The 26495-nt window shown below is 45.3% G+C and overlaps 1 protein-coding gene across 18 annotated transcripts in view; it reads left to right on the top strand.

Annotated features, from left to right (window-relative positions):
* The window catches only part of LOC144770773 (phospholipase A2 inhibitor NAI-like), a 1245443-nt gene that overhangs the window by 746684 nt on the left and 472264 nt on the right, over positions 1–26495 (top strand). The gene's annotated exons all lie outside the window — the stretch shown is intronic.

Genomic DNA, 26495 nt, shown 5'->3' with positions numbered 1-26495 from the left:
CCTGTTCTAAATCATGTGCAAGCAGTCTGTCGAAAGTAGGACTTAGCATGAAGCGCTGTCTCGGCCAGAATAAATGTTCTTTTTTAGCCAATAGGTTGCTTTAAGTGCCAGGATACTGGCTGTGCAAATAGTTGTTGGCATTAGCCATTCTCACTTTCTGGCAATATGTGAGTGGATATCCTATAAAAGAAAACCCATTCTAAGATGGCCAACGTGCATCACGATGTAGCTGCCAAATGTTAACTTTTCATTGATGCCATTCTGCTTTTCTTTTTAATCACTATTCCAAGGTACAGGCACCCATGTTCGCATTGTGCCATTCTGCTTTTCTTTTTAATTTCAATCGTAAGGTACAGGCCCCCTGTTGGCATTGTGCCATTCTGCTTCTCTTTTTCATTTCCATTCCAAGGTCCAGGCACACATGTTCGCATTGTGCCATTCTGCTTCCCTTTTTAATTTCCATTCCAAGGTACAGGCACCCATGTTCGTATTGTGCCCTAGTGCTTTTCTTTTTCATTACCATTCCAAGGTACAGGCACCCATGTTCGTATTGTGCCATTCTGCTTTTCTTTTTAATTTTCATTCGAAGGTCCGGCACCCATTTTGGAAAGGTAAAATATAAAAAGAATTATATGCGCATGAAAGCGCATTTTAAGACAACAGTGGCACAGAAGCAAATGACAGCGGAAACGCCATCTAAAAAATTAAAAGTTGTTTCTAATGGATGTTTCTGGCTTCAGAATCCTTACATTTTGAATCCCCCCGCTGTCGGACTGGATCCAGAATGTTTTCATGAAACAGCTCCTGATTCATCGCGCTCCATTGAGGGGGCCTCCCACTTCCAGAATTGATGGCGCTGAGCCGCATACAGACTCCGATCCCTGTTCCCTGTAAGGTGCACGCGCACATGTGTTACTCCTAGCACACACGCAGCACATCTCCCGAGAGACCATTCGCGCTGCTACTTTCAGAACAGGAGCGCCACAAAATGTTTTAAATTGGTTGTGGCAGGATTTTGGACGGAGGAAGAGGAGACCACTGTGGAAGAGGAGAACACAACGCGGCAGCCTGCGGGGTTCATACGGGGTGGGTCCGGGAGCACTTGCTGCATTCCTTGTCAACAGACCGCGGCTGTGAAGCAGGTTGAATACCTGCCACAGTCAGGCAGATGGGGAGAGAAGGCTGCTGCTCAGAGGAACTCCGCAAACTGCAAAGATTTGCAGCATTCGCAACGATAATTTTAGATTCCATTAAAGACATGGAGGCGAGGATTATGCTTCTCAATTCTTTACTACTCAAATAGCAGCCAATGAAAAAACTGTAAATCACAAAACACACTACATGTCCCATGAGGCTTAGAGCCATGCCTTTTTCATTAACCAATCCAAAAGGTCCATAGTATACAAAATTGCAAGGCACCATCTTACTGCCTCTTTCTTTGCAACAGGCAGTCTTTTCCTCAATGTAAATTAAAACAGGATACAGTTCCGGCTCTCAACAGAGAGCAACTCCACAACAGGTCCCAAGTGAGACAACTTTATCCACAGACAGCAAAGACTTTGTCACCAAGAGATATTCCAGGTTTAGCTCTGTTTAGAATCCGCTCCTGATATCAGAAACCAATTTGAAAAACCACAGAACTAATAGTTAGGTATTCAAGGGAGGGAAGAAAACATGTCTTATGCATCATATGAGACAACATCCAGGTGGTTTCTCAGTTTGACTCCCAGGCCCTCCTCTGTGACCAAGAAGAGGATGCTCTGCTATGGAATGGAAAGTTAATCCCGGTGTTATGTTTTTGAGAAATGAAGGCCCCACACATACAGCCGGTCATTTGTTGGACCCCATTATCTCTAACATACAGGAACTGAAATGGTTAAAAACTGATCCTGTGTGTTGGTCGGACCACTTTCTGACGCTCTTTAGTATTACTCTGACTCAGTCCATGATGCCTGGTTCTACTCGGCCCCCCACTTTTATGAGAAATTGGAAAAAAATAGATCTGACCGAGTTGCAGAAGGCATTACAGATATCCCCTCCTGTTTTGGGGGGGGACATGGAAACAAATGCGCTAGAAGCTCACACTTGGTTGGAGAGAGCAGTTGATAGTTGTCTACCCGCAACCAGGTGTAGAGGGAACATCCATCGGCCCCCAGCTCCCTGGTATACAGAGCAATTAAAAGTGGAAAAAACTAAATGCAAGGGACTTGAGAGGAAGTGGCGCAGGCATTACGATCCCCAAATCAAGGAATTGTACCGTAAGGCTAGGAACCTTTACCACACGGCTTGCTCCAGAGCTAAGGCAGTCTATATAACAGAGACTATAAACACTGCGGCCAATAAAGCACGGACCCTTTTTAACACTGTTAAAGACCTTGCCGGAGCAAACTCTATGGCGGCTGCACCCCCACTTACCCCTCAAAAATGCCAAGATCTTGCCACGTATTTTGTGGAAAAGATCGAGACAATTCTTGGTAATAATAATTCTTTGGAGAGAGAGGACGAGGAAGTTTTTCCCCCACAAAATCTTGGAGGAAGTCGGCTTGACTGCTGGCCATATATTACCTTGGATACACTAAGATCTTTGGCTACCTCCATCAAATCGGGCTCCCCATGTGACCCTCTGCCAATTAACATTCTGAGCCAATTGGATGATGCCGCTCTGGGGATTATTGCCGAGACACTTAACTCCTCCATTCGCTTGGCATCTGTCCCGGCGTCCTGGAAGCATGCCATGGTCAGCCCTCTGCTGAAGAAACCATCTGCTGACCCAGAGGTACTGGCAAACTACCGCCCGATATCACTGCTGCCTGCCTTCTCTAAAATTTTAGAGAAGCACATCCACAGTGTACTGTCATCGTACACGGAGAAAAACAACTTACTCCATTTTACCCAGTCGGGTTTCAGGGCAGGCCATTCCACCGAATCTGCCCTCCTGGGAGTTACGGAAAAGATCAGGGGGCTCTTGGACGATGGGCAAACGGTTGCTCTTGTCCTGCTCGACCTGAGCGCAGCCTTCGACACCATCTCTCACAACAGACTGCTTGCCAGGCTGAGTGGGGATGGTGTCGGAGGCACTGCGCTGGACTGGATTAGATCATATTTGAGCAGCCGGACGTTTCAAATCTCGTCCTCACAGGCCCAGTCGGATGTCTTTCTGTCACCCCATGGCGTGCCCCAGGGCTCAATTTTAAGTCCGTTGTTTTTCAACCTCTATCTCCGCCCCCTTGCTGACTTAGCAGAACGGGTAGGTCTTGAATTCATGACCTATGCGAACGATTCGCAGATCATTTTTTCCCTCACCAACTCAGAGTCTTCATCCCCGTCTGTACTGAAATTAGGTCTTCAGGAAGTCTTCAGCTGGATGTCAGCCAACCAGCTGAAGCTAAACGGGGAGAAGACGGAGATTCTTCTCCTAGGGAAAAAGCGTGATCTGTGGCAGGACTTTCATTGGCCGCCCTCTCTAGGCACATTCCCTACACCAGCAACCCAGGTTAGAAACCTAGGGGTGTGCATCGATGACTCTTTGTCGATGAAGCAGCAGGCCAACAAAGTGGCTGGGACTTGCTTCACGATCCTCAAATGGTTGCGGAAGATTATCTGGATGCTGCCCGTGGATACCCAGAAGACCGTAGTCAATGCACTAATTACATCTAGGCTTGACTACGGTAACATCTTATACCTGGGTTCCAATTTGGCAGTAATCAGACGGCTACAGCTTGTCCAGAACTCCGCAGCCAGGCTGTTATGTAAGATCCCGAGGACAGCGAGGATCTCGAAGCACCTCAGAGATCTTCATTGGCTGAAGGTGGAGAATAGGGTCAGGTTTAAAGCCTTGACTTATATGTTTAAGATCAGAGCAGGAACTGCCCCTAAATATCTGCAAAAATTGGTCAGGCCCCATGTCCCTATACGAAATCTCCGTTCTCTCAGTGGAGCAACTTTCGTGGTCCCTAGATTTAAACTGGCCCGAATGGGGGGGAAATCTTTCTCCCATTTGGGACCAGTTCTTTGGAACTCCCTCCCTCTAGCCCTTCGCAAAGAGGACAATTTTGCCAGTTTTAAAAAAAATGTGAAAACGTGGCTGTTTAACAAGTAATTGTGGTTATTGACAGCTGTTGCCTTTTGTGGTTTGATCTTTGAGCCCTGGCGCCGGGAAACCCTTTGTGGGTATCTGTGCGCATTACAAATGCAAAAAAATAAATAAAATAAATAAATAAATATGCTAGCCCACAAATGTGAACTCCTTATGGTGTGATAATTTTCAGTGGAATAACAAAAGTTTCGGAATGTTACTCCCTTCCGACGGCACTTGGTCCGTATGCTCCAGTTCAGTGTAGGTGTCACACTCTACACTACAGAGACTCTACAGAGACAGGGCATTTCATACGCTCAATAGTCACCCACTCTCCCGATCGCATCAGAAGTATTATGATGAAAAAGCTGAGCCTAAAAAGATTAATTCTGTGCAGCGAGATCCATGCTCTCTGTACAAGCCATTCACTGAACCTGAAGTAGACCCTAACTAACAGGAAACTGATATGGGAGGCAGCGCTATCTGGGAAAACAAAGCATTTCACCGCTTCTTTCCTCTTTCATCCAGTCTTTACCACTGCTCTCAGTACAACTATGTACAGCCCATCCCAGAAGCTGGATGCACTAAACACAGGACTACTACACCAAAATGGGTTATCAACACGCTCAGTATGATTGGAAAATTATCAATGGATGCTCTTCACGGCACCATGCAGTTCTGGAGAGGATGCTGATATGTTACTATGGACACCATCATTGTATTGAATACCAGGGATGGCCACAATTCTACGTGGTGGGGAGTACAGGTGCTGAAAGTCTTTCCATCCTTAAAATGTTAGCAGGTTACCAGTGTGCCGTACCCTTTCTAGCATAGACAGGCCAATCGGAATGTCCTTATGTATCTGATGATCTGCAATTCCCCGAATGCCCCACATGCTTCTAAACTTGCTGCATTCCTTTTGTTAATATGAGTGGTGCTGCAGCACAGACTGTGTGTCTTTTTGAGAGTATTAATTTTGACTGCAGCACCTATCATGCTTCTACACGGTACTGCAATTAACATGAACGCTTTCTAAAATACACCAAATCTGCCCTGCAGCCGTGCTCCTATTAACAAAAGGAATGCAGCAAGGCTTCCTTTCCCAGATCTTTGTTTCTAAATTATGGAAATGTAATTAATGTCTCTCTGAGGGGAGCAATATACAGTGCTGATTTGATTTACTGTAGATCCTCCTAAACAGGGCTTTTTTGGAAGTGAGGTGGCAGGGGTCGAATTCCCTTTTGGTCCTAGGGACCTACAGAGAATCCTGATACCTGATGTACCCTTTGGGGGAGATTTGTCAATTGGAATGGCTTCCCCAATTCTACTTTCCCTCTTCCTGCTAAGTCTGCCCCTTGAAAATGTTTACCACCATCTCCTCTGTTGAAGCAGAGGCCTTCTCCAATCTTCACTCTGCTGTCTGATGCAGTGCTGGCTTGCTGCCTCTTGTTGTTCACTGATTTAAAAAAAAAAAAAATGTATATGTTTTTTTTTGTCAGAACCAGTAAAAACAGGAGTCATAATACAATAATATCACACGGTACATAAACAAATTCATATATGATATGTTCTCACAGTTTTGGAAAACAAGAATAAAGAATTCACAGAAAAGAAGTTAGTTTTAAGTAGTTAATCATTGCCCTGAGCAAAGCCCCCTCCTCCAGTTAGTGATGGGCTGCCAAATCGCCTTGCCACGCATAGCGGATTGTAACCCTCTGGTAGCATAGATGGCGTTTTCCTGATTGAAGACACCAAGGAGGCGGGCTAGCCACATTTGAAAGCTCAGTGGATCTGAGTCTTTCCACCGTGCTGCTAGTATTACCCTGAGAACTGCAGTGCTATAAAGTGCATTGCCTCTTCATCTCTATTCAGACTGAGTGTTTTATCGATGCCTAGCAGATACAGAGTGGGGGAGTCAGGTATTTTATGACCGAACACTTCTTCCCAGAATTCGCAAAACATTCTTTTAATTAGTGTTAGTTCATCACACTCACTAAACATGTGTATTAATGTTGCAGGGCCTTTAAGACATAGCAGGAGTGAAACACAGATTATATATGGTTTTGTAAGTCTGGGCTTTTAAGCTAGCTGACATAAGTAAGCGTGATGATAAATATAAACTCATATTGATATCTATGTTTGGGTTGACAACTTTGTCTGCCCAGGCAGATTCTGTATGTTCTATATCATCTTGTACTTTTTCCAGCAGTTGGCCATAGGTTGTACCTATTCTTGTAGTTTTTTTTAGCTATGGTATCGATAATTTCAATTCTCACCGGGTTGATATTGGGGGCCTTAAGTTTGAGCATAGTATGAGTCTGGATCAATTTGAGGTAGTGCCCATTTGGAAGGTGAAATGTTTTCTGTCGGTCTTCAAAGGTAGAGAGAAGGTTCCCCCCAAGAAGGTCACCTACTGAGGTCATTCTTAAGGATTCCCATTTCTGTGAGATGGCATCATTCCATAGCTCTGGGAATAGGTTAGAGTGCATTAGGGGAGTATATCTATTGAACTTTGGAATATGCATATATTTAGCTGTTCTTGTCCAAATTTTCCACGCGCTGATGATGACTTTGAATTTATTCTTTTTGTAATAGCTTCCCTCCACTTGCCTCAGAAAGAGTCCTTTGGCCTTCTGACCTAGGGACAGCTCATAAATCGATGGGAGTGACGCTGCCTCGACATCTTCTGAAATAGGATTAGAATAAAGAAGCGGGGCCATTTGTTGGAGAAATGAAGCCCAGAAGTAAAACAAAATATTGGGGACTGCTAATCCTCCTCTATTATGAGGAAGTGACAGAACTTTCAGGGAACTTCTAATTTTACCCTGTTGCCACACACATTTAGACATAAAGATTCTAGTGCTTTAAAGACCTTCTCATCAGGAGTCAAGGGAATAGCTCGAAAAAGATAAAGCACCCTAGGGAGGATATTCATCTGCCGATTATTGATAGATGTAGGCTATTTACCCGGTCTAAGTGTTCCCTTATAATGTTTAGTAAGGGCTTATAGTTGAGTTTCGGAATTTGTATGACATCCAGACTTATACGGACACCTAGGTATGTAGCTTTATTGGTTTTCCTACGGTCGTTGCAGATGACATTATCCGTACACAGCACGATTGTTTTTTCTTTGTTTAACGAATACCCAGAATAAAGGCCGTAAATTCGTGTTACTGCCTCTATTTCAGACATTGCCTCGGAGGGGTTAGGTGTTAATACCGCAATGTCATCGGCATAAGCCAATACCTTAGTTTCAAAATGATTAACCACTATAGGTGTAATTAACGGGTTTTCTAAAAGTTTTAAAATTAAAGGATTTATATAAAGGACAAATAATATTAGGGAACAGGGACAGCCTTGTCGTGTGCCTCTGGATACAATAATTATGCTAGATTCAGAACCCATTATTTGCAATTTTGCTTTAAGATCAATGTACGTAGCCATTATGGATTTGACAAATTTAGGGCCAAAATTATACCGGGTCAGTGCTGCCCATAGAAAATTCCAGGATACACGATCGAAGGCCTTCTCGGCGTCCAGAAGAATCATCGACATCTGGCCGCCGTTGCAGACATTATATCAAACAGGGAGATGGCTCTCCGAGTGTGATCTGTCGTGCCTTTGCCTGGGATAAACCCATGCTGCCATGGGGAGACCAGATGTTCGATGACCCACCCGAGCCGGATTGCCATTATGTTAGCATATAATTTGGAGTCAGAATTGATTAGGGAAATTGGGCGATAGGATGATAATTGATCCGGAGGTTTGCCCTTTTTTGGAAATATAATTAAGTTTGTTTCTCTCCACGACATAGGAGGAGTACCGCTTCATTGAATCGCTAAGAATAGATCGTATATAAGTGGACCTAGGGTATGGCTAAGGATTTTATATAGATCAAGGGGAATTTTATCCGGGCCCGCATCTTTCTCAGAGGCCAGTGAGGACAGGGCAAGCTGAACTTCGTTAAGTGTGATTTCTTTCTCAAGGTCTTCCCTGTTGTTATCGTCGAGAGTATTACTTGCCTCGGGACGATCGAGAAGCTTACTCAAAAACCCATCTGATTCTGCCCTACTGGTTATATTATCATCCTGATAGAGGGTCTGGTAATATTGTTGGACAGTGTTGATTATATCAGGTGTTTGTGTAAGCGTCTGCCCTCCTGATTGTATGTTTGTGATGGCATTATATGAGATTTGCTGGCTCGTATGTAGTGCGAGTTGTTTGCCAACCTTTTCACCATTCTCATATACTTCTTTCCGATGTGTTTTATACATCTCGGCAGCTTTCTGAGTCAAGCCAGAGTTAAGCTGGCTTTTTAAAACTCGCAGGTGATACATAGCAAGCTTCCCATTCTCACCTTGCGCTAGTTGCGCAATATGTTCTTCCTCAGCTCTGGCCAACTCACCCAGTTTGTGATGGTATCCTATGCTGTTTTGCTTCCGTATTCTAGCTTGGTAGCTAGTTGTTTCACCTCTTAGAGCTGCTTTAAAGCAATCCCACACAACAGTCCTAGAAGCACTGTATCTATTTATGTCAAAAAACTCTTGAGCCCAACTAGTGATGTGCCTAATATATTCCTTGTTGGCTAGCAGCTTCCTATCAAAGGTCTAACTTCTGCGTTCTCTCTTAGCGCTTGTAATATTGACTGTGAGAGTTAGCGCATTGTGGTCGGAGATGATTTTAGGTTCTTTAATAATTGTAGCGTGGCTGGCCAGATCGTTTGTAGTAAATAAATAATCAATCCTAACATACGTGTAGCCAGGGTCAGGGTAGTTTTTAAGCTCCCATATGTCGCTAATAACCCATCTGCCCTGAGCATCTACTAATTTATGGGTGGCTTGCCCCAGGGAAGTTTTAGCAAGTACAGCTACCCCCTAACATTAGACGTTTGTGTGGTACAAGCTAATACATTATATCCCCTAATTTTAGGAAGCTCCCTCTTATTCCAGGGCAGGTAGGAGATAATATCTACTGGGTTTTGGTATATTATCTCACTCAGACGTTGGCGCTTATCTCTGTCCAAGAGACCTGAAACGTTCACTGATTTTAAGGGGTCTACTAAACACACTGCCAGGAACCAAAATAATATGATAGCAAAGCTTTGCCTTTTTAATGCTTGAGAACCATAGGCATAACATAATTGGATACACTATGATAGGAAATATAGTTACTTATGATAGGCTTCTACCAAGATCTGTCAGGGATGCATAAAGAAAATTAGAGGTTTAAGAACTGCAAAAAGAAACAATATGATGTCTTGTGCTATTTAGCATAATAAAATAGTTGCTTGGTGGCTACAGCCACTGCTCATCAGCCAACGTCCCAAACTCCATCAGTCTCAAACCTATACGTTTAATGAGAAATTCAAAACTTCAACTAAGACGACCATACTATATGCGACATTTGACCAACTGTACTTGTCTGTATACCCAATGCATGTCATGAAATGTGTAAATAAATTTCAAATCTGCCTTAGACCCTTCACATGGCGCTGTATGCATGGAACTGCACGGTCTTCACTTTTGTAAGCTAAAGTTTAGTGATATTTGCACTGATATGTGTCTCTGTACCCTGCACACGTGATCAGGTTCTTGGTGCACATATCCTTGGCTGCAGCGCACAGAATCCTTGCACTGCTGCACACAGAGGAAAATAATTAGTGCAAACATTATTTTAACATCTTATCACTGGATTTTCCCATTTACTCTATTTACTGGCTCTACTGTACACATCTTCTCAATGATCCTTACAACAATCAACACAGGCGCACTGGCCTCAGCAACGGGAGGCGCGGTTCACATTAACCCAATGCCTATATCCAAGATGGTGGCCTCAGTCCGTCTATAACATCTATCTACTGGACAAATCTCCAGATTCTCTACAGAGCCGCTATAAACTAATCCTAAATAATATCTCTAGATCCTTAGAACAATCACTACAGATGTGCGATCCTAAGCAACAGGAGGCACAGACGATGTACACCTGATGCCTGTCCCTAAGATGGCAACCTCTGTCCGTTAATAACATCTTTTCACCTGATTAAGCGTCAGATGGCCTACATTTAATCACCGTATCCTGTGAACAATCACTCCAAACGCCTTGACCTCAGTAATGGGAGGTCACTTAAACTCGATACCTGTCCCTAAGATGGCGGCTTACATCCGGCAATAATATCTACTCACCGACAAGCCAGGTGAGGGTCTACATCCACTCTCCAGATCCTTAGAGCAACCACTTCAGCCTGTCCCTAAGACGGCGGCTTACATCCGGGAATAATATCTACTCACAGGACATACTACCTGATGGTCTACATCTACTCTCCAGAACCTTAGAGTAAACACTTCAGTCGCGCCAACTTCAGTGATGGGAGGCGCAAGTCATAAAAAGTCGATGCATGTCCATAAGATGGCGGCTTCCGTACCTAAACAACCAAAGAGTGGAAACAAGCCCTGACACCCCTACTTACCCACCTCTACTCCTCCTATACCTACAGTCCGGGGAGATCTCTCAGGGGCACACATACAAATGTAGCTAAGGAACCAAGAATGGGAACAAGGCCTGACACCCCCACCTAACCACCTCTACTCCTCTAATTACCTACAGTCTGGGGAGACCTCTGAGAGACAATACTTTGACCTAACCGAAGGTCAATACTCCTACCAAACTGACCTCTCCAGAGGGTCCGAGAGGTAGTTCCCACACCACTGAATCCAGTTAACTCAAGCCGTGGGCTCAAATGCTGAGTACATATTGTCTGAAAGAGAAAAAGTTAATCTCTAACTGTAACCAACCACGGAGAGGGATACTAACTCCTAACACCTCCCAGTCCTACTCTTCTTAGCCCAATAGTCTGAGCAGAGCTCTGGGTCGCTATCCACTTCTCCAACTAAGACAAAATGGAACCTGCCACTTCAACCTTCCTTCGCTCCTCTATACCAAATTGCCTGAAACCACATGGCCCTAACTCCTTCTCCATCATCTCCCCCCCCGTTCTCTCACTAAAAGCGAAATAAAACTTCAAACACAGACTGATTAGACAACACCTAGAAAAACTATTTGTTGATATATACCACTGCTCCTCCAAAGGCCCGTTGAAAATGGATCTCCTTTTCCACACCGAAAGTCCTGCGAATTGGAACACCATTCTCAGAACACATCTTCACATATCCAAAACAACTAGCCCTCCCTACAGCTGCAAACTGAAGATCTCAATTCCATACTGCCCTACGCGTAGTGGCAACACCTCTGCGACCATCTTCACCAAAGGCACAGTCATGATCCAAACCAACAATGACAACCTAGATGCATTTGACTCCCTCTTTCCCTCGCACCCCAATGCCCTCTCTCACCCACACCATTCCCACCCGAGTAACTCCTGATCCCCGATAGACTGACACTCCTGGAGATCACACAAAATAATCCCAAGACCTATGCCAACAAGGCTAAACTTTCTCCCCCGGTTACCAACCTCTAATCCCACTACCACTCCCCTGACGCGCACAATACATATCATCCCTTTTAAAACAAATCGGAGATACGTCTCAGTTGAGACTCTCCAGCGCCCTGCCGACGAACACCTACCCCTCCCTCTCCAAACTACTATTCCCAACAAACAACTAGGGAATATAATCCTCAGTCATTGTCTTCTAACTCTCTCCCTCTACCGGCACGCAAGAGGCGGCCTCTTGAATCACAACGTGATTTTCCACAACCCTTGTCCATGGCTACCCATAGGGACAACATTGGAAACACTAACAACAAAAGCCAATCTCGCAATGACAATCTCTCTCCTTTCCTTGCCCAGGACAGTCAGAAGCCAGGCCTCCCCACCCCTTCTTCTTTGGAGAAGATTCAGAGACTTGCTCTGCTGAAAAGCCAGCTGGAAATTGTAACAAAACACTTGAACCTACAGCTGACTCTAAGAAGTTGTAATACTGGGCCTCAACAAAATCTTACTGAACCTCACCCCATCCCGGGAGTCTAGCCAATGCCACCACCCTACACCCACAATTAACAATACTATACACTCAAGGCCTCCCAAGGCTTGATGGCACAACTGGAACGTAACCCTTTCTTGGGCCATACACAGAGACCCAAAAGAACAAGAGCCGCAATGTCCTGGAGAGAGGCGATGGATCTTGCCACCTCGTATGATACACCCTCTACTATCACCCCAAGCTCCAAGATCCAGGTTATCACTGGATTTGGAAGAGACCGCTCCCCACCCAGAACATCAACACCCCCAGCCTTTCTCACTAATATTCCCAGGCCCCCCCTAAAGAAGAAACTCAAAAACAAGGGGACCTCCATGAACTGCTGTTCATAAACTACGGATCGGCTACCAAACATGCAACAGAACTGGCAAAAACCATCCTTACCCAAAACATAGACATCACGTTCATCACTGAAACATGGCCGAATGAGTTCTCTTCCCCAACCTTTGACATGACATGGTCATGCCCCAGGGCTTCTCACTCATCAATAAAAACAGAAAGAAACAGCGAGGAGGGGGTTTTGCAATCATACACAAGAACAACATCTCTGTAAAGAAACTGACTCCTTCAAATAAAACGCATTCAAATGTCTAACTTCCACCATTAAGATGAGTGGCAACAAAACATCATTCTGCCATCTCCTCTACCATCCACCAGGCAACACCACCTAATTCGGAGAACACCTTTCTGACTTGATAACTCACTGCTCACTCCGGGACTCCAAGCTCACTCCGGGACTCCAACAACATAATTCTAGGCGACCTCAACCTACACTGGAATGAGGAAGACAACCACTGATCCAAACCTTGAATGTACTTCTACACAACAACAACCTTACCCAACACTGCACAGAGAAAACCCATAACAGAGGCTCAATCCTTGATGCCATTATTGCTCAAGTAGATACAGTCGCTTTTGACCACATTCTACCTGTTGACTGGTCCGACCACCATGTCATTCTATTCTACATCAACAAACGATCCAATACCTGCCCCGTACGTGGGAACCCCCCCACTGGGTGAGAAATCTATGACAGATTCCCCTTGCTGATCTGGAGGAAAGGGTAAGCTCACTCCTTCCCATCACCACAGGCGACCTCTCCACAATTGAACTCACCTCACACTACAATACAACCATTCTGGACCAAATAGCCCAATTAAAGCAAAAAAGAGTCAGGAACATTCCTTCTAGATCTTGGTTCAACACAGACATAAACTCCGAAAGAAGACAACTAAGAGCTGCAGAAAGACTCTGGTGGAACAACCCGTCCACAATCACCCTTGATCGACTCAAATCAGTATGCAGGAAATATATAAAACACATAAAAAATGAAAAAAACATCCTTCTTTTGTAATGCTCTAGACAACGCAAAAAACAGTCCCAAAGAACTCTTCAATCTCATTAGGCAACACACTTCCAAGCCCCCTTCATCCTGAGTTTAGGCCTCCAAAGTCCTGTGTGATAACTTTGCCAATTTCTTTAAAGATAAAATCACCAAGATTGAGCTCTCCCTGGATGATCACCACAGTCCCCCCTACAGAGGCTTGCCCCCAGGGACAATAGATATCACACCAAGCACCCTTCAAAACAACTGGAAATCATTCAACCCCATCTCCGAAGCAGAGATCGTCAACATTATTTCCAGCTCCAAACTCTCATCACAAGTCTTGGACCTCATTCCTGCCCAACTGGCTAAAAAGCTCAAACTCACCTTAGCCCAGCTCTGGACCAAGATTATAAATAGCTCCCTGCGTACCGGAGTCATGCCTGATTGTCTCAAAATCGGCCTAGTCACGCCATTACTAAAAAAAAACGGGCTGTGACACAAACGATCTTAATAACTTCAGACCTGTCTCCAATCTCCCTCTCCTAGCTAAACTCCTGGAAAGATGTTTTCTCCTCCAACTTATTCAACACATGGGCAGCACCAACCTTCTAGAACCTCACCAATCAGGTTTCAGAAAAGGTTGCAGCACAGAGACAGCAATCATGAATGTCATAGATGACATCCACAAATCACTCGATATGGATCAATGCTGTCTACTCTTACTCCTGGACCTATCGACAGCCGTCAACACGGTTGACCACAAACTATTTATTAAGATACTTCAAGAAAGGGTAGGAATGGAAGAGGTGGTCTTACAGTGGTTCACCTCCTTTCTACAGATCCACTCGCAAATAATAAAAATCAAAAACTTTACGTCTGACCTATTCCCCGTCAGAAGGGTTGTCCCCCAAGGATCAGTTCTCTCCCCGCAACTTTTCAACATCTTACATGGAAACCCTGACCACCATCCTCAAAAAAAACAACATCCCCTTCCTCCTTGATGCTACAATACCCAGATCTATCTCGAAACCTCCTCCATTGATGACATTCAGAGACTAAACAACACTCTAAAAGAAGCCTAACACTGGCTATCACTCAACTACCTGAAAGTCAACCATGACAAGACAGAAATCCTCCTCATTTCCAACAAGGAGCAGAACCTACAAATCACAGAATGGCTAAAAGCTATTGATTCTCCCAACTGCAATCTTACCCTGGACAATTTTGTAAAATCACTGGGAATCACTCTGGACCCAAAACTAGACACGTCCAAACACATCAAGAACACCACAAAGAGCGCCTTCCTCAACCTAAAACTACTCAACAGAATAAAACCTTCCCTCCCTCTCAACGACCTCAAACAACCTACTCACTCCTAGGAGTTGTTCAGACTGGACTATTGGAATGCGACCCTCACAGGAACAGCAAAATCGTAGTTAGCCCCCCTCAGATCAACTCATAATAAAGATATATGAACACATCTCCCCCGCACTCAGAGAGCTAAAATGGCTCTCAATCGAAATGCATGCCAACTTCAGAACTTCTGTCTCACGCACAAAGCTCTGCACACTGGGAAACCCACCTACCTGCCCTCCAAACTCAAGAAGGCCAGTCAGACAAGGGACCTCAGGAGTACCAACACTCTACTTCTCATCCCTCTGAAAACTCGTAAACAAAAAAACTTATCTCGATCCTTCTCAGGAAATGCACCCAAAATCTGGAACTCCATCCCAGTGCATATCAGGACTACCCCTGCCTTTTTAAAATTCAAAAGGCAGCTCAAAGAACTCTTCCTGAACAGATCTCTTCTGAATGGATAGCTGCCGACCAATCGCAGAATCTTGCTTATTGCAGCACACAGCCACTTTGACATTAAGACTTCTACCTCAGTAGTAAAAGCTGATACCCTTAATCCCCATTCATGCCCGGAAAAGTGACAGGTCCCCCCCCAGGGACCCCCGCCCCCCTCCGTGTGACCGGAAAAAGTGCGTGTCCGGAAAAAGCTGCGTGTCCTTAAATGTGACAGGCCTCAAGCCCCTGGAAATACAAAGGGTTCAGCATGGGGTCCTCAAGGGGGGCGTGCAGGGGGCGGTGCTTCTTTTGGAGTCCTTGGCGGAGTAGAGGGTACGCCTTTTTTGGGGGGCTGTTTAGGATGCATATAAGGCCTCCTTAGGAGTATTGTACAGCAACCGGAATCCTGAATACGCCGCAGTTCCCACAGCAAGAAAAAAGAAAAAGGAATGAAGCGATACAACCCCGTCGTGAAAGGCCCTATGTGGGGTGGGTCCCAGACCACTATCAATAGATATTACAGCTGCTTGCCACCCCAGGTGGTGGATGAGAATGCTCAACAAGAATCATCTGGGGATCAAGGCGGCGACGTTACTGGTTTTGACGCTGACCTGCGTCGGAGTATGGAAACCCCTCGCCCCAAGGCTTGCGACTGTTGTATATCCCCTATTAAGGGCGATAGCAATGGGAGTGAAGACTCTTGTAATGACAGCGCGTCTGAGGGTTTCGAATTTGTGGAGTTGGAAAGCTTGGGAGATCCGGTAGTTCTGCCTGTCACCCCCATCTATGAAGACCTTGGTTTTCAGGAGGCTGCGAATCCCGAGAAGGACGTAGTGCAGCCGTCGGGTACACCAGTCGAAGATGCTGGGTTTTCGGAGGACATTAGCGACTCTCAGGATTTCAGAGCGGCCGCCGAGGGATGCGCCTACGGCATAACGGCTGTAAAAAAAGCGGTAGAACATCCTAAAACACCCGTCTATGAAGACATGGATCTTCGTGAGCAGACGGCTGTTGAGAAGGTCGTTCTGCAACAACCCGGCACAAGCGCCGAAGATGATGGGGCTTCGCAGGACATTAGCGACTCTCAAGATTTCAGAGCGAGCGCAGAGAACTGTGAAAATGCGGAGGTTAGTAAGAAAACTGTTATGCATCGTCTGGTACGTAGTGTTGTATTTTATTTCTCCAGCTAAACTAATGATCCGTCAATCTTTCTTCTTTTACCCCCTAGGGCGGAACCCCAAAAAGAACGAAGGTCGGGGAGTCTCCTACAAAAACGGACAGCGTGAATTTTTACTGTCTATGTTGTGCAAACCAGGCTGAAATTCCATAAGTCAAAGTGCTGATGTTCCTGAGAAGCGGATCGTTGTCTCTAAGAGAGACGTTGTTGTAAAAGAAGTTATTGCAATAACTTACGACGATTTGAAGGCTGTTAAAGGTTTCGTAGTGGCAGTGGTGCAAACGTGTGTCAAACATGACTATTACGATCTTTGTTACGGACATAAGGCGGATGATCCTCAGCAAGACGCGCACGATTGTCTGCTCGATGCATACAGAGACAGGGTAACCCGTTATATATGTAGTGCGCTAGACCCTCACCGGATGTATAAACTGCTAAGGGTAGTTTACGGGTTGTCAGATGAAAAGAAATATGTTCACCCTTCTATGATTAAGATCATCCCGGCGACACTCGAGGAAGCCCTACACGACCCCCATCCCGATTTAAAACTGCTGTGTACGGTTAAGGATAGAAAGATGATAGAAAGACTCATAGAAAGACGGGCGTGTAAGCTGTATAAAAAAAATATAAGAATAAGACCGCTGGCTCCTCGAAGACTATTTTAAATAAATAATGTCACACCTAACGGACCCTGATAGAGTGTTTTTTAGAATGAAGTAGTAGAATGTCACACCTCGATGTGACTAGGGTTTAAGCAGTTCTTACACCGTTTACTGTGAAAATGTAAAATACCTTCTGTTTATGATTTGTTAAGATTCACTATTTTTTAATAAAATGTCCTTACGCAGAACAAGTGTCATTCCTTGGCTGTGGTGTAGCTGTTGATATCATGCCGGGGGAGCGGTTAAGAAAACTTTATTACGATACTGGCGGGGTGGGTGGCTTGGGAAGCGCCGAAGCTCTGTATAGAAGGGCTGTAGCTGAAAACAAGCATGTAACAAGAGCCCAGGTCAAGACGTGGCTTTCAGGAGAAGAGGCGTATTCCCTCCATAAAGCAGCCAGAAGACGTTTTAAGAGACGTCCAACAATCGTTAATGCACAATTAGATTATCAGTGGCAGGCTGATATCATAAGCCTTGAAGATATAGCAAAACATAACAACGGCGCCCAGTATATATTAACAGTCATAGACGTATTGTCCAAGTACGCCTACGCAGAAGCGTTACACGATAAAAGTGGTACGAGTGTCACGGCCGCTTTTAAAGACATCTTCGCTAGGGGTCGAATTCCTCAAAAATTACAAACAGACGCCGGCAAAGAATTCTTAAACAAGACATTTCAGAAATTATTAAACCATCATGGTGTTCAACATTTTGTGACACACACGGAGGTAAAAGCTGCTGTTGTAGAACGGTTTAACAGAACTTTAGTCTAAGATGTGGAGGTACTTTATGGCCAACAACACCTACAGATACGTGGATGTTCTTAAGGCTTTTTTAGATGTATATAATGCCAGTTATCACCGGACCATCAAAACAGCCCCTGAAGAGGTGACTCCTAGTAATGTTTTAACTGTATGGAGAACGGTGTACGGGCGCAATTTTGCTACAAAGGTCAAGAAGCCTATTTTTAAAAAAAGAGAGCACGTCAGGATTTCAAAATTGAAAGGCGTCTTCACGAAGGGCTACCAGCAGACATTTAGCGACGAGATATTTATAGTGGAAAGTGTGGAGCTCAAAGAAGGCCTGTATATTTACAGGTTAAAGGACTATGCTGGGGAAGAGGTATCGGGTATCTTCTACAAGGAGGAGCTACAATCGGTCCCTGATGAGCCGAACCGTGTGTATAGGGTTGAAAAGGTCCTGAAAAGGCGGGGTCGAGGGGTTAACAGTCAGGCATATGTCAAATGGAGGGGCTGGCCTGAGAAATTTAACAGTTGGGTGTTGGCCAGCTCTCTGAAGGGCGTGTGAGCTAAGGCCCTGTTACAAGCAGCTGAGAAGATGGAGACGAAGCCCTTTTATATCACCTTGCCATCCAACTCTTCAAAGGGCATGTTCCCCGACAACCAGATTTCTAACTACATCGTGAAATTGGCAAAACCGGTGGACCTGAAAGGGGATTGGGAGGTGGCCCTAACAGAAATACAATACCCTAGAACCTGGAACACCTTGACATCGAGCGAAGCAAAGTTTTTCATAAAGCGTGAGGACAATGTGAACATGCACACCGGCATCCCGTTTGGCTACTACCCATCAGTTGCAAGTGTTGTCGACGCCATCAACAAATCCATAGCCGCCCTCGAAGGATATGCGAATATTCAGCTGACGCTCGATCATGTCAGAAGGAAGGTGTTTCTTAAAGCCCCGACTCGAGGCACGTCGTTTAACTGCACTGGTAAATTAAAAAGGATTTTAGGCACAGTGATGAATGCGGCTTCGAAGGGCCTGGCGGAGCAGGATCAATCTTGTCCCGATATTAACGGCGGGTTCTATACGCTCTATGTATATAGCGATATAGTAGAGACCCAGAGGATCGGCGATAGCTACTCACCGCTGTTAAGATGAGTCCAGGTACAAGGTGAAAATAATGGGATGGTCAATATCCAGTTTCATAAACCCGACTACGTCGCAGTTTCTAAAAATCATTTTGACACTATTTCAATTATGATCTACGACGATCAGTCTGAGCCGGTTGGGTTTAAATACGGGAAAGTTATTGTCAAGCTTCATTTAAGACCGAGACGCGACAGCGGCTATTAAGCAGGCATCATGGTGGTCGTGAAAACATACGGTGACCCTTCTATGTACCGGGACTATTACAGAAACCAAGCCGGCTATGGAGGGCCGCCGTACTTTCAAGGATCACCGGTTATGTACGGGGTTGGTTTAGGGGGATTCTTCAGGAGTCTGTTTAGAAGAGCGATGCCATTCCTGAGAAGAGGCTATGAAATTGCAAAACCGCATATTAAGACGGCAGCTACTAGCATTGCCGGGGATGTGGTCGGTTCTGTTACATCGGCAGTAGCAGAGCGCATGAACAAGCAGCCGCGAGAAGGATCGGGGCTGGTGTACGCCCCGCGTACGCGTGTTAAAAGGAAGCGTCGTGCTTCGAGCCGCAGGGGCCCTCCGGCCCCCTATAAAAAAAGAAGGAGCTCTTCAAAACGCCCTCAGAAAAGAAGAGCTCCAAGACGGAAGAGAGCTGTGAAGAAGAAGAGAGCCGCTTCTAAAGTGAATATTTTTTAAAAAAGCTTCGTAAACTAAACCATGGCCTTTGTACATTGCGCATCTGGCGAGTGCGCCAAATCCGAGTTAGACCTGTTCACTCTAAAACCAACGCAGACAAGCATCGAAAACAGCTTCCTCATGGAGGTATCGCCTTTAGCCGCATTGACGCCTCTGGCCCCTATAGAGTTTTATGTGTCTGGGTCCACGGATATGTATTTGGATCTCAACAACACGCTGCTGCATCTTGTGTGTAAAATCACGAAAGCGGATGGGTCTGATATCGCAGCAGCCGCTAAAGTGGCGACGATCGCTTACCCCATAGCTACAATGTTTTTAATCAGGTGGACATCACCCTGGGTGATAGGCTCATCACGCAGAACGACAACATGTACGCCTACAGAGCCTACCTCGAGAGTATTCTAAACTACAGCAGCGACGCCCTTGACACACAGCTTTCAACGGGTCTCTTCTACAGGGATTCACACGCCCAGTTTGAAGTCACAGCTCTGGACGGCGGCAATAAGGGTTTTGTAAAAAGGGCGGGGCTGGCAGCAGGCAGTCGCAACTTTGACCTTCTGAGACGCATACATTCAGACCTATTCTTCCAAGATAAACTGCTCATCAACGGAATCGATCTTAAGATCAAGCTCACCCGTAACAAGGACTCATTCTGCCTCATGAACGGGGATGCGGAACAGTACAAACTGGACATACTGGCAGCAAGCCTGTTTGTAAAGATAGTGAAAGTATCTCCGAGCGTCAGGCTAGCGCACGCCGACGCTTTACAAATATCAAATGCCAAGTACGCTGTGGAAAGAGTAGCTCTGAAAGTATTCAGTATCGCAGCAGGCACCCGCTTAACACAGCAGCAGAACCTATTTCTTGGGCAACTACCCAAACTTATCATAATCGGTTTTGTGGACAATACAGCCTTTAGCGGTACCTATGCCTCAAACCCCTTCAATTTTAAACACTACGGCATCAACTACGCCGCGTTGGTCCACGAGGGCAATGTGATTCCCGCAAAACCCTACACTCCCAGTTTTGTAACCTCCAATTACGTCAGGGAATATCAAGGGCTGGTTTCGATAACAGGGAAGTACCAGAGGGACTGCGGCGTAGCCGTGTCACGCGAAGGCTATGGGGCTGGATACACGCTGTTCGCATTCGACCTGTCCCCCGACCTGGAAGACGGCGATCACTACAACCTGGTCAAAAACGGAAATCTAAAAGCTGAAATACGATTCAGTAATCCTCTACCTACTAATGTGAACATGGTCGTATTCTTGGTATTCGACAGCATCATCCAGATCAACCACGCCAGACAGATTTTGTTTGACTATCTTTAAAACATTTGTGAAATGGACACTGTGCAGATCCAGGACGTCTTAAGCAGGCATAAACACGCTAGGAAATACTTTTTAGGTGTTTTCCCGAGTGACGGGTTACCTGCTGAAATAGGGGTAGAAAGACCCCGCACCTTGGTATTTAACACCGATCCGCATTACAAGGGTGGAACACACTGGGCGGCCGTGTTTATAGAGAATGAGCAGGTTATAGTGTTTGACAGTACAGCAGAGTTCCCAGAACACCGTCTATATACACAACCCATATTCAAGTTTGTAAAAAAAGTTGCAGAGCGTGTGGTGTATAATAAGGTGCAGGTACAGGATACTACAGCCATGACATGCGGGGAACACTGTATTTATTTTATCAGAAAAATGTCAGAGGGTGTTTCTTTTAGAAATTTCTTACATTTATATTCGCGGGACCTTGTTAACAACGATAGTATAGTTGTGAAATATGTAAAAGAAAACACAAGGGTATCGGTCAGACCTGCGAAAACCGAATATGTTGCTTGTCAAAATTGTAAGAGCTTATAACTTATGTTTTTTAATGATGAACGTCTAAAAATAAAAACAATATTTTTTAAAAATCAGGCATTCAGTCTCTGTATTTTTATTGATTATACAGGCCCCATAATTTTTTTTTTTTTTTAAAAAGACGCTTAGGGGTAGGGGGGTTGTTTACAGTTCTTTGTTTCCTCAGGTTGCACTAGTACTGCTCAGCTTGCACCGTTGTAGCACCTCTTATGACGCGGCCGGCCCAGTTGGGTTGTAGGCGGCTTGCTGTGTTAACGGACGATATGCCCGCTGGCCTTATGATAGGGGTCAGAGGGGTTGCTGACTTAGGCCTCCCCGGAGTGGTGACGGCCCCTACAAATGTTTCGGAGGTGCATTCTGTTTGCCTATGATCAATAAAAGATTTAATACATAAAAAGACGCTTGAGACGGTATGAAAAGTTATAAAAGTGTTTATTACAAACAGGACTGTAGGTTGAATATTACAATGACAAACTCTGGCGAATAAACATATGAAGAGAAATCAGACACGCTTATACACATAAACTGTACATTTTTATTTAAAAACCATTAAGTCTGAATCCAAGTAGGGGTTTTGGACAAATGTCTTTTTTGCCGTACAGACGGCACCATGGGGGTACTCCACGAGGGGGATAGCAGCAGCGGTGCGTCCGAGCCTTCAGGCGATGGAGGGAGGGGTGTCTTTAATTGTTCAAGCAGACGCCGGTGCTCGTTGTTACCCACGAGAGTGGAGGGGATGTTGAGTTCAGCAGCGGCTCGCAAAAACTGCTCCCAGCCGCGAGGTGCATTTTGAGGCGTCAGGATTTTGGGGTGTGTGAGCCCTTTGACTAGATCGTACATGTGTGACCCTGCCACCGGTTGTCCTTTGTAGAGAAATTCTCCTCGATCATTCCAGGATGTTAGGTCTTTAGAAGCTGATAGTTTACTCAGCAACATTTGCGCTGCCCCTCTATGTCTTTGACTTATATTTTGTAGCAGGTCCCCCACAAAGGTATCAGGGGGTGGCTCAGAGTCCGGCGGCGCTTGTAAGGGTTGAGGGGCATTCATAGGGGCTGCTGGTTGTCCGGGGTATATAGAGTCAGCTTGTTCTTTTCGGTATTCCACTGGCTGTAGTAACTTAAAAAGTTTTTAAGGTTGTTAGCTTTGTCGTAGGGGTTTAGATCAGTACGGTTCAAAATGTCTTTAATTTCAGCATCCAGGCGTAGAGTCTCATTTCTGCGTATATCCCAGGCGTTGTCCGCGGAAGAACCCAGCTGGTCCATTTGCTTTTTAGGAACCAAATACATTTTTGCGGCGTGCTCCATCAGCGTGTCGGGAGGAGGCTTGTGATTACGGGTATAGCTATACGCAGCAAAGCGCCTATAAACCCCCCAGACTGTTTCACCAGCTTCTTCTTGGTAATGAGTGAGGCCCTTTTATTACTGAGCTTCTTGATAAGACCCCTCTTCTTCTTCAGAACCTGCAATTGACTCCTTGAGATAGGGACGTTGCCTTTTATGGTGTTTAGGGCTATTTCTGCAATGGCAGACACTAAGTCATCAGAAGCAGCGCACAGGATGGCCTTTCTGTGTTGGGGACTGGCTGTAACCAGCATTTTCAGAAGAGCTAAATTGTGTTGTAGACGGGCCGACATGGTCAACACCTTGTATTGTAAGGTCCTGTTGTAAATGTCTCTAAAAGTCATCAAACCTACTTTTTATAGGACCTGTTCTTGACCCTTGGCGTGTAAACGACGGGTAGCTCGGGGGGAAAAATATCAGCCCTCAATCTATAGTCTTCTAGAGTTTCATTTTTTAAGTCGACCAATAGGTAACCGTGGGGTTTTGCTGTCGCGTCGTTAAAGGCGTCCATGAAGAAGTGGGTGTTTCCGGGGTACATTTGTTTAGCTATGACGGCTATTTGTTGTTTGTCACAGGGGTTTTTAAATAAAACAAGATACGAAGCGTTGAGAGCTATAGATCTGCTGTTCTTACCCTTGTAAAACAAGTTCTGCACAATATAACAGATACTTAGATTGCGATGATGTGAATATTGAGTAAAAGCTCTCTCTAACTCCGGATGATCGCCCCCTTCACGCATAAGGTCATCGACAATTATCATGTTAACCTTGGTCTGTGGCAGTAACTCATCATCGTTGAGATTATCCGGTATCCCCTCTATAAATCTGATATGGGGGAAAGTGCGGGCCAGGGCTGTATAAAGCGGCTGCCAGCATGAATAAAGCCATACAATGTTATTAGGGGTCTGGGATAGAACAGATGCAGAGTTTTCTAAGACCTTTTTTATAAAGTAGCTCTTACCGCAGTTTGAGGGCCCCGCTAACACGCAGGAGAATGGATGTTGTAATCTGGTGTCCATGTTAGGGGCTGGTTTGTCTCTCTAATGGGATCTAATAGCCGTACGGCAGCGTTTTATAGCCGGGGGTCAGGACCCTTTTATCAAAAACAACGCGTAAGGTTTTATGTAAGGGCTGTGTTGTAATTTCCCACTTCTTTTTGGATCTGACTATGCACGGCTGGGTCACAACTATGGTTTTAGCATTTTCACAATCGGGTGCTGCTGCGTATTCGTGCACCAGATTCTTTAGACTCTAAAAATTGATTTTTAGGGTGTTGTTGACGTTTAGGGTTATGCCTTTGACCTTCATGCACACGTTGTACTTGTTTGTGCGGTACGAGTATGTTTTAGGCCCGGATGAAGAATATTCAATTATATGCTCATCCTTGTCGAGCTCGCTGGTCAAATTACCAAGATAATCTCTCCAAGGGGAGGGTCTTCATCCCCCGGCTTACTCACAAAAATCACCGAATCGGTATCGTGATACAAACAGCGGTCCTGGAGTTTATCCATAACCCTGTAAAGCTCTAGACGGGCGTGGGCTGTTGTGAAGCTTGCTATGAAGATGTTTACGTTGTTACACGTTGTGGGGTATGCTTTGGTGTACTTCCAGCATAGTGCCGCGGTATCGTCATCGATAAACTCGCAGCTGGACACCTCGTAACAAGGGGCAAAGAGGTACTTAAACAGTTCGTCAGGATCTGTTATTAAGGTCGTATTTGACAGATTTGTACGCTGAGCGAATTTTCCCCATAAGGAGTTGAGACAGAGCTTGGCTAACTGTCGACGGGCGGGGTTGACCTCTATCAATTGGGGTCGTAACTGGATACCCTCGTGAAGGTAGTAGTCATCGATGTACTTCTGCTTTGCATCCTGACTAGTACACCATTCGGGATAGCCCGAGGCTTCCTGCTTGTCTCTGAGAAACAGATTAATGTACGGGGCAAAGAGTTGTGTAGAGGTCCTCTTAAAATGCCACACCTCGTGGATCCTTCCGAGCCTGTAACCTTTCTCTAAGGCAGCTTCTACCTCGATGCTGCACCAGGTCCCTGTGAGCATCCGTTGTTCTTCGGGGTGCCCACAATCACCAACCTCTTTAAACACAGCACATGTTCGACAGAGGCGGAACATCAGTTTATCATCGACTCTGTATGGTAACACAGGAAAGTAAAGCTGTCTTGGAGGATAGATTTCACATTTGACTAGCCCAAAGTATTCGGATATGGGCTTAAAATCTCTGTAGATGATGGTTGGGTGTCCTAATGGGTATACCTTCATCTTGTTCACAAACGGGTACAGACTGGTGAAATCATAGTAGTGTATTTTCTCACCATCACCCGCTGCCCTGTACAATTGTATGGCATTTGTACGACCGCCGAATAAGGCGTCCCGAGGTTCCAGGGGTTCGGGTAAAGCACGAGTCTGTAGGAAAGAACAGAGCTCGGTGTCGGTTGCTAGCATCTCTAACCATTCGTGCTCCCAAATAGCCCTCAAAGCATAGCCACATTTTTCAACATACTGGGCCTTCAACAGAGTGCGTCTGTGTAAGTGTTCAAATTTGGCACCCAACAATTTGTTAAACTCGTGAGGCTTGTAACATTGAGGGCAGCCGTGGTAAAAACAACCGTTGTATTCGAAGGCCGTCGGCACTCCCTTAATTTTAGCGTACCCATCCAGGTAGTAAGGACCCAAACGGTGTTCACCTCCCTGTAAGGCGTGGTGAATCTGTATGCCTTCTTTCTCAGAGATGTACATGAGCCATCGGATAGAGGGGGTAGAATAGCGTTTCTGTTTGCCGTTATAGAGATCTGGAGGGACTAGAGCGATACTTTCTGGTTTTAAAAACATGTGTTTGTAAATGGACATACACATGGAGGCCAGTGTGATGTTTTGAAAAGGGTCGATGTATTCGATCGCCTTTGGCGCCTGATCCTTCTCGGATTTCAAGGCCTTGCTTTTCTTTACCGTTTTAGGCTTCTTGGGTTTCATAGCTCTGACCGTCGTTGGTCTTTGAGACTTCTTGGGTTTTAACAGCTTGACTTTCTTAGTCATCTCCACCACAGCGTCTCTGAAGAGGTTGCACGCCTGGCGCAGGATCATTACATCCGCCTGGCAATAGGCTTTCAACTCTGTTTTAAAATGAAACTCCTTATCCCTGTTTTCAGAGTACCATTGTTGAAAGTTCTCTTTCTCGGCAGGCATCATGTATTCAACACCGTAACTGTCAGGAGGGGGCGTTGGACCCACATAATCCTGGTTAGCCCAGGTATTAAAAAAGTGTGGAAAATAACCTTTACACCCCGGGAATCCAAAGGCTTTTGGAAGCTTGCTCAGTTTCATGGGTAAAAAATTCAAGGTGTCTATAAACCTTATTTGTAACTGGCCGGCTGTTAACAGCATCAGCTTGGAACCCTGAGTGATGAGTTCGACTTGTACCTTTTCACGAATCATATTTTGCAAAATAAAGAACGAGTCGTAGGCTTTTGAGTTGTGGGCCAGCATGGTGTACCCTTTGAATTCTGTTTGAATGAAGGTGTTAAGGAAATCACCAACGCACGTTCTACCTTCAAACTCCCAGCAGGCGTCGGAAGTTAGATGGTGTGCGTAAATATAGTTAGGCTGGTGTACTCCCGTCTCCTGCGTGCACTCTATATCAAACACGATGTATGCTTCGGTCTTGATCTGGG

The sequence above is a fragment of the Lissotriton helveticus genome, chromosome 7 (assembly GCF_964261635.1).
Source record: "Lissotriton helveticus chromosome 7, aLisHel1.1, whole genome shotgun sequence".
NCBI classification, from domain to species: domain Eukaryota; kingdom Metazoa; phylum Chordata; class Amphibia; order Caudata; family Salamandridae; genus Lissotriton; species Lissotriton helveticus.
The sequence above is the reverse complement of the archived record's forward strand: the minus strand, read 5'-3'. Positions and strand labels throughout refer to the sequence as shown.